The following is a 10,002-nucleotide window of genomic DNA, read 5'->3' as shown; positions in this document are numbered from 1 at the left end:
GGTTTGGGCCTCCCCTTGCTCAGATGAATGGCTAGAAACCCACTGCAGAGGGGGTCGCAGCTTCCCTGGTGGGGGTGATGGGCTAGCTTGCAGCTCTAGCTAGTGGCCCAACATGCTCCCAACTACCGGTGACCTTGGGAACTCACCCAAAGAAGAGCCCTGGTACCTCTCAGTAGAAGTCAGGCTAAAACCTACACGGGGAGGAGGCTGACAGCAGACGGATGTGGGCCAATAGCCAATACTTTGTTTATCTGTGTCCGGAGCAGCGTTCTCCAGAGGCAATGGGGTTTGATACAGTGTGTCCATTTGGTATCACTGCCCCAGTCCAACTCGGTGGCCGCCTGCCATTTATTTTGAGAATCAAGCAACTGTGTTTGCCTGGCAAGGGAAAGGTGTACTCCCTTCTCTCCACACTCCCTCCCTGGGAGTCCTTGCTGCCCCCGCTCAGCCCCCGGCCACAGACACTCTCCGCTCCCCTGGAAAGTGGAGGCGGGGGGTGGAGGCGCTGAGCTGTTATTGCGTGGCTGGTCTAAGTGGCGCATTGTGGAAGCAGAGATCATAGCGGAAGGGGGGACAATCTGGGAAACCAAGCCAGCGCCTGCCCAGGCCCTCTGCCACTGGAATTCGGTTGTCTCCCTCTAAATGCTCTCTGCCCTCGCTACTGAGCCCAGGTGCTGGTCTGGGGTTTTGCACACTGGGGCAGTGCTGAAAGGGGCCCAGGAGGGAGCTCAGAGCTACAAAAGCTCCCATAAAAGGAGCTCAAATCCAGGACTGAGACTGGAACTGAAACACCCCTTTAGACTAAGCCACCTCCAGCTCTGAATGTCTCAGGGAGGAGCAGCTGCACCCCATTCAACTCAGAACTCGGTCTCTACAGTGAACCCCCAATCACACTCAGTGCCCCCAGTTCAGCTACACATCAACCACATGCACTGGCCTGCAGGGTTATTTCCAGTGGTTGGCACTCAGTTCTGGGAGTCATGGCTCCTTGGTTCTATGGCCATTTCCAGAAGGGAGTGTCTCTAACAGCAGATCACGAGACTGGGACCCAGGGCTCCTGGGTTCATAGCTAGCTCCAGGACGGAGTGTGTGTAGTGGTAAGAGCAGGGGGTTGCAAGTCAGAACTCTTCTGAGGGCCATGCCTAGCTGCTCTGCAATTGACTCCCTGCAAGACCTCAGGCAAGGCCCTTCATCTCCCTGTGCTTTGGTACTCTTAAATGGGGATACGATATGGACCTACCACGCAGGAGGACTATGAGACTTCCTTGGGTAATATTTGGTGACTGCTTTTGTATCCTTGGTCAGAAGCCGCTGTATTCATTGTAGCCACTGTGTGAGAAATGTATCTCTAAAGCAAACCTGGGCCTTTCTAACTATGGGTTGCTTTAGAGCCAGATATCTCAGTCACCCTTTCTAATATTATTACAATTACAGGAGGGTTACACTGCAACTTAACCTTCCAGTTATGTGACTTCATGATAATTGCACACTGAAAGGCAATCTTCATGGCTGAGTTACTTATTATTACTCCTCTAATTCATATATACTATCAGAATCCATGTACATTAATTATGCACTGTTGTCATTCCCAGTCATGTAATGAACTTTCTAGCTACATGAATTAAGTATCAAAAAGCATAACCACCCTGTGACTGCACTATAATTATATTGCCGTTGGAGTGTCCTGATTATAAAGTGTGATTGGCTTCCCTAGCACCCTAACTTTTGTCCTTTATGACCAAATATACCCCTTCCGGAGCACTGGTAGCGACAGGCCACCCCGAACCGGAGCAATGGTCCGCCTAGGCTTGGTAAGCACTCCACACACAGTCAGCCTTGTCAGGAAAGAAACCGCAACACTTTTTAATCAATTGCATGAGCGCTCAGCTCATTTGGAGTCTGCTTGGGCCTCTGGAAACATCAGATGCTTAACGCAATGCGTTAGCATAGTCACTTCCATGCTGGCATGACACCCGCTCATGGGCACAGCCAGTCCCATACTAACAGCTCCACACCTTCCCTTTCAGTTTCCCGCAGTGACCAATAACAGATACTTCAGAGGAAGGCATAAAATCCCCCCCAGGATGCTGTGTGACCATGTGGCCTAATGGATCTGGTATCTGACTTCACATCAGAAGACTAAGGGCTTGCATCTCTTCATGGTCCATTTGCTTCAGCGCTTGGCTACGAAGGTGATAAGTGCCTTATAAATACCTTTGACAGTTATCTAGATAATGCCCCTTATTACGTCTCAAAGTGCTGCATAGTGTTACTGTGCACTGTTAAACGGCTGCTGCCTTTCGCCCCAGAGGTGGCTCCGTTTCACTGGTGGACCTGCCCTCGGTTTACTAAGTGCTTTGGCATGAAAGGTGCTACAGAAACGACTGTATTATTGTGTACTTCAAAGGTGACTTACCCTATCCCAGAAATAGGTGCTCATGCAAAGCAGTCAGCCGCTGATGCGGGGGGCTGGTGGCCAAAGAAGGAGATTGGGTTCTGTGCGACTTGGGTGACTCTCACTGTTCCCCATGCTCCCTTTCTGGCCTCCCGCAGCTTGTCCGTTCTGCTGAATCAGATCACGTCTGAACAGGACTGAGAAGAGCTTGCTGAGCGCAGTCCAGGACAAATCACGTTGTCTCATGTCACCTAACTCCATTCTTCCTAAGCACCAGGACATTTTGTGTGTAGACAAGCCTCTATTGCTCATCACTTGTATTGCTTCTAATGGGGTCTCAGGTCTTTGGGCCATGGACCTTTCCTTCCTGTATGCTGCTACAGCCCTGAGCACAATGGGCCCTGATCAGGGCTTTTTGGCGTTGCTGTCATATAGGTAATAATTAGTCACTTTCACACTCTATCTTAGTTTCCCCATGTGCAAAATGGAGGTGATGATACTTCGCTCCTTATAAGAACCCCTATAGAAGATACTAATGTAGGCCTTCTCGACAGCACAGCCCCACTTCCTAACCCCTAGTGTAGACAGGCAACGCTGCCCTAAGCCCCGATCTGAACCCACACAGCTTTTCCTGGTTTCAAGCAGGGATAAACAGCGCAGTTGCAAATAATAATACCTAGCTCTTTTCATTAGTAGATCTCAAGCACTTTACAAAGAAGGTCAGTATCATTAGCCTCATTTTACAGGTGGGGAAACTGAGGCACAAAGAGGGGGAAAGTGACCTGCTCAAGGTCATTCACTAGTGACTGAGCTGGGTATAGCACCCAGGTCTCCCGAGTGCTAATGCAGTGCACTATCCACTAGGTAACACTGCCTCCCCAGGTTTCCCTTACTCCCCTAGGGGTTTATATTAGGGCAGTCATGTGGGTATCTGAACATCAGTGTCTGAAACCTGCAGTGCAGAACAGGCCATATAATGGTTCCCTGGGTGGAAAGGGCTAGTGAGGGGCATAGGATTTTCTTGGGTTCTTTTTGCCCCCCTCCCCACCTCCCATGATGGAGGAGCCCAGCGGAGCAGGGCTGGGAGCATGGAGACCCCCTCCCCCTTTTGAAGTTTTAGTATTGGGGGGAAGATGTGATTTGGTGCTAACGATGCAAATTAAGCTTTCTCACTTCCCCCATACAGGAAGTTCCCCCAAACCACAAAATGCAGCTTCAAATAAACAAAAGTGTTGACCTTCCCTCTGGTTTGTGTGTGTAATGGGGGAGCGCCAGCTCCCATGGCTTCCTCTTTCCCTAGGCTTCTCCTATGGGAATGCTTTGTCTCATGCGATGATTACACTGGGAAGAGGTGCTAATATCACCTAGGGAACTGGCTGGCAGCAGCTTATCGGGGATCAACTTCTCCACGCCCCCGCCCCAACCCTCCCTGATGTGCACATCAGTTGCATGGGATGGACTAGGAAGAGGAAGGGAAAAAATGGCCCATATAGGGACCCTGGGGAAAGGGCAAAGTGGTAGATATAGCTGTGTCTATTCCCTCGCTCCCCGGGGGAAAACGTCATCTGGAAATCCAGGGAAGGAGGAATGGATGCTGAGGTAAGAGCAGGGGGCTGGGAGACAGAACGCCTGGACTCTGTTCATGTCTTTAGGAGGGAGTATTGTCTAGTGCTCACAGCAGGGGACTGGTACACAGGCTTTCTGGCTCTGCCACTGACTCTCTGTGGACCCTTGGGCAAGTCCCTTCCATGCTCTGTGCCTCAGTTTCCCCATCTGTAAAATGGGGGATGCTGATCCTGACCTAGCACTCGAGGGGTCATTTCAATAGTATTTGCAAAGTGCGTTGAGATGCTCAGATGGAGGGAGCCATAAAGGCACAAAGGATTTTATCATCACTTTTATCACTGGAATGCGCTTCAGAGTTTCAGAACCTTTAACCTCCAGCTGGACAGTGCTGGGGCACAAGTAACAGCCACAAAGCAGTTGCCTCCCACCTACTGTTACCCAGAACCATGGCTTTCAGGATTCATATGAGCGGGTCAGAACATCTCCCCAAGGACCTCCCACAACTGACACTTTGGATCCTGGTTTGAATGGCGGATGAGATCCATGATCTCCTGTTGAACATACGTTTGCACACGTGACGGGATGTACGCAATACAGTTGTACGCACACCGGTGCCTTTCCCTGCAAAAGGATGGAATGCACTTGATTTCCTGCTGCCTCTTCCTTCAAAAGTCTGACCCTTTTTGCACAGTTTCCCTTCTAGTAACCCCAGAGCCAGTGTCCCTTCTGGGCAGAAGGGGCCAGTAACTCTAGACATCCCCACTGGCTGAGTCGCACATGTGGGAGCATGGCAGAGCCTGGAGGCAAACTGAGGGGCCCATTTGACCACCAACGTACTCCTCATGCAGCATTGATTTAAAGGGGCTGCTGGCAGGGTCCAGGGCTAAATGTCCCCACAGCTTCCCCCATCTCTGAGCTCCCAGCTTGAGCAGTTGCACTGCAGAGAGGGCAGTGGGTCTCTCTGGAGGAAAAGAAGCAGTGAGAGGCTGTAGTGGGATGATTGGAAGCCCAGGGAACCTGGCTCGGGTGCATTCAGGTGCCGAAGAGCCTTTAAGGTCAGGAGCTCCAGAGACTCTGAAGGTTAAGTTGGAAATGGCTCTTAGCCTGCCTCTGCCTCCATGCAGACACCCGCCACATGCCAAGCTCAGCACATAACCATAATTATTATTGCTGAATACTGTCATGACAATACTAATGGGCTCTTCCACCTGAGAATTGCAGCATCAATCAAGGAGGAAAGGGTGATACCCCTCCCCATTCTATGAGGGGGGAACCCAAGACATCAAAAGCCCATGTAGATTCTTACATAAAGCCCATCCCCATGGTATCTGGGCACTTAACGTCATTCAGCAGATAGCTGGCACCAGCTGAGGTCAGTAAGAAATGCCTGCCCAGGGTGCCATGCATGGAGCACAGTTTGGCGTAGGATGGGGGTGTTACGCTCTCCTTTGTAGTATCCAGCATTGGCCGCTGTCAGAGAAGGGATGGTGGAGTAGATGGACCCTTGGTCAGTGGAGATTCTGGGCTCGATGGGCCAGGAATCTGATTTGGCATGACAGGAAGGGGGCTACACTGGCCTAGATGGGCCCACTGCTCTGATCCCACATACACGTGCCCCTTGCCTGCCCCTGCAGCGTTACCGTTCAGTCAGCAAGCCCATCTGGGTACTTGGGTCTTTCCAACGCAGCACAAATAGCTGTCTGTAGGAGCTGAAGCCCCCTGCAAGGGCCAGGATGAAGCTGAGGCCCCTCGGACCATTATTGATGGCTGTGCCGAGACGACACCGGAGCCCCCGAGGATTGGAAACCTGTCCTCACTCGCCTCCAGGGCTCTGTTTGCCTTCAATCAAGAACAGCCGGCATCAAAGCATCCCCAATGAAAACAGATGTCAACAGCTCCTGGCTGATGAGCAGGGAGGGGGAAGGGGCTCTCCCCAGTCCACTATCCCCGGCCCCCCCACACCTTAGCCTGGTAGCTTCTTGCACAGAAACAATGTGTTTGTATAGCTGATGATTGTAAACAAAGTCCCTGGCACCATCAGGTGGTCCTGTCATCATCACTACTGGCTTCCAGGGGTCCTCCAGGGAAGGCATGGGGCAGAGAGGGGAAAGCAGCCAGCTGGGGAACCAGCCCTCCAGCCAGGAGGGGAGCAGAGGTGACGGCAGGATTGTGGATGTTGATGAGAAGGGCCCTTCGCATGCCTGTGGATGGAGCTTTCAAGCCAAGGAGCAAGGGTGGATCGCAGGAGGGCTCATCCAGGGAGGGGTGTGGCAGGAGTCCCTGTTTATCCTCTCCCCCCTCTCAGACAACAATTGCTGATGCATGAGATCTGGAGACAGAGAGAGAGAAACCAAGGAAAAATAGGAAATGAGTGAGAAAGAGAGAAAGAGTCCCAGGGCAGGAGGGACAGATGGACACAGCAAAGGGATGGAGGAAGGGCCAACGTACGAGTACTATCAGCTTCTGTCCTCACCATTTGTTTCCAAGTCCAGTGTTTGCTGATGTGTCCTTGAGGCTTGTGTGTCCATCTGTCTGGACGATGCAGGATGCTCAGATGATGCTCAGACATGCCGGCCTCCATAGGGACATTGTCCCCCAGCCGTGTTGCCGCTGCCCTGAGCTCACGGCTTGCCCTGTCCCCACTCTCAGTGGGACTCCCCATCGTGCCAGGAAGAGATGCTGGAGATGGCCAAACCATTTAGCATGACAGCCAGAGTCCTCATAGGCAGTGAAATGTACTCCCCTTTGCACTCCCTTCCAGTTCCCCTCCCCTGCCCTGCCTGACCCCTCATTCTTCCCCTTGTCTGTCTGCATCCATGGCGAATGGGCAGTGAATGGCACTTACCCATAGGAGGGGCAGAGGGCCTGCTCTGAGGTTGAGGTGGGCTGGGATGCTGGAATGCCAAGGTCAATAAGATAAGGAGGCAGCTCTGTTTACTGTGTCGGACATGAGAGGCAGCGGACCCCTGCTCTTCACTTGGGAGGCCCCTTTCCCAGAAGCAGTTGGCATTCTCTGCAGGGGCTGAGTGTGTCTCAACAGAGGCGGGGATGAATTTATCTGCACCCAGTCAGGAGCAGCCATCAAAGGGGCTGCTGTGTCCCTGCCCATTATAACCAGCTGCCACGTAACCCAGCACGACTGATGTGAACATACTTGTGGGGGCCTAAGGTTGCCATGTAGCCACGGCTGGCAGGGGAGCACCAGCGCGGTCTGGAGGAGGGAACCCCCCAGCTGGGGAAACTACCTGGAATGACTTCCTAAAGGAGAGGGGGTTTCAGAGAGGTCACATGTCCTCTTGGTTGGCAGAGTACTCAGTGATCACATGATCTCCTATGTGTAATCACATGTCACGAGTCCGGTGTGTGACAGAGTGAGTGGTACGGTGCTGCATGATCACAAGGGTCCATATGCAGTCCCATGTCCAGTTGGTTGCACAGGTAAATGGTTCAGCGTAGCATGGTCCCATGATGTCCCGTGCTCGGTCCTTGGCTGAGAGGACACGTGGTCCTCTGGACTGGTAGCATGTGTGACACATCCCCAAGTGGTCACTCAGAGCCTGTGCAATCATATGTCATGTGGTTCAGTGGCTGACAGGGCATGCTGATCACGGTGGTATGTCTTCCGACACATCCTGTTACTTGATGCTCCATGGTCCCACGATGGTCTAGTGGTCCAGTCATGTGCTTGTTATGTGATCACACGGTGCTTCATGTGGGCGTGTGATGCCCTCTCAGTTCATAGGACACCTGACCCGGTATTCGATGACCACCTCGTGGTCTGTGCCATCACCTCTGCTGTTAGGCCAGAAGTGACATGAAGCCCTGTGCTCCGTGGCATGTATGTAGAGGCATGGATGTTTCTGCCTCTGCTGTTTGTCTTCTAGCCTGCTCGCTGCACAGGGTCTCCATCTGGGCTGATGGTAGCTCAGAGAGGTCTCTCTGGGGTCCCCATAGCAGAGCCCCTCCAGAGTAGCTGGGGGCTCCTTGCCATGAAGCAGGGCTCAGGGGGCTGGATCTGGTGCTGCACATGCAGGCAGCATTATCCCTGTCAGTCTCTGGAGACACTGGCTCAGAGCCATCCTCCAGAGCTGTACAGCCAAGAAGCAAACTGGAGGTGGGCAATAAAGAGCTGGGTGAGATTGTGCCTGCAGGCTGACGCTCATCTTGCTGATGAAACCTCAGAGAGATAGGCAGGGCTGGGGGAGTTGCTGCTCAAGGCTGCCGTTCGTGTGGATCCTCTGGGCACGTGGGGGCCCTTATCGGCGGCTGACTTGCTTGCCGGGCAGTGCAGGGGGAGGCCAGCATGCACGAGTCAGCTGGGCTGATAACAACGGCCAGAGGGATTTAAAGGGCAGAGCATGGACCCTCTCAACGCAACCAGAGGAGCGAGCCAAGGGCTATTTAATGCAACCAATCAAAGGGGAGAGCCCAGGGCCAAAATTCTCAATGCGACCAATCAAAGGAGTGAACCAAGGACTGAATTGCTCAATATGACCAAAAGTGGAATCATAGACTTCAAGGCCAGAAGGGACCATCATGGTCATCTAGACTGACCTCCTGCACATCACAGGCCACAGAACGTTGCCCACCCATAATCTCTGGCTGCATTACTGAAATCCTCAAATTTTGATTTAAAGATGTCAAGTTACAGAGAATCCACCATTTACACTAGTTTAAACCTGCAAGTGACTCATGCCCCATGCTGCATGAGTCAGGAAGGCTAAGGAGAGGAAGGCAAAAAAACCCAGGGTCTCTGCCAACCTGATCTGGGAAAAATTCCTTCCTGGCCATAAACAACAGTTAGACCCTGAGCTTGTGGGTGAGGCCTACCAGCCAGACACCTGGGCAAGAATTCCCTGTAGTAACTCAGAGCCCTCCCCATCTAGTGTCCCATCTCCAGCTGTTGGAGATAGCTGTCATGGACGGGCCATGTGCCATTGTAGGACACCTCATTATAAACCCCGCCCCCCCAGAAACTTATCAAGTTCAATCTTGAAACAAGTTAGACTGTTTCCCCCCATTATTCCCCTGGGGAGGGTGCTCCAGAACTTCACTCTGATCTAATTTCAAGCCTAAACTTACTGATGGCCAGTTATATCCATTTGTTCTTGTGCCAACATTGGCCTTTACCTCTCCCATCCTGGTGTTTATCCCTGTGCTGTATTTATAGAGAGCAGTCATATCTCCATTCAGCCTTCATTTTGTTAGGTTAAAGAAGCCAAGCTCCTTAAGTCTCCTCTCCTAAGGTAGGTTCTCCATCCCTCTGATCATCCTAGTATCCCTTCTCTGCACATGTTCCAGTCTAAATTTATCTTTCTTAAACACAGAAGACCAGATTTGCACACAGTATTCCATATGAGGGCTCTCACTAGTGCCGGTATAATGGTTATAACACTTCCCTGTCTCTACTGGAACTACTTCGCCTCATGCATCCCAGGACTGCATTAGGCTTTTCCTCAGCCACATCACGTTGGCATCTCATAGTCACCCTGTGATTGACCAATACACCCAGGTCTTTCTCCTCCTCTGTTGTTTCTAACTGTTAAGTTCTCATTTTATAGCAAAATTCTTGTTGTTAGTCCTGAAGTGCATGAGCTTGTACTTTGCACTATTAAATTTCATCCTATTTCTGTTACTACAGTTTTCAAGGTTGTCCAAATCTTCCTGTATGACCTCCTGGTCCTCCTCCATATTGGCAATACCTCCTAATTTTGTGTCATCCACAAATTTTATTAGCACACTCCCACTTTTCGTGCCAAGGTCATTAATGAAAATGTTAAATAAGACTGATTCCAAGTCCAGTCCCTGAGGAACTCCACTAGTAACCTTCCTCCAGCCTGACAGTTCAACTTTCAGTATGACTTCTTATAGTCTCCCCTTTAACCAATTCCTTATCCACCTTTCAGTTCTCATCTTAATCCCTATCTTCTCCAATGTAACTAATAATATCCCATGTGGAACTCTATTACATACCTTACTGAAATCAAGGTAGATTGGATCTACTTCATTTCCTTTGTCTGTCTTCTCAAAGAAAGAGATCA

The sequence above is a fragment of the Lepidochelys kempii genome, chromosome 26 (assembly GCF_965140265.1).
Source record: "Lepidochelys kempii isolate rLepKem1 chromosome 26, rLepKem1.hap2, whole genome shotgun sequence".
Taxonomy (NCBI): domain Eukaryota; kingdom Metazoa; phylum Chordata; order Testudines; family Cheloniidae; genus Lepidochelys; species Lepidochelys kempii.
Note: the sequence above shows the minus strand (reverse complement) of the source record.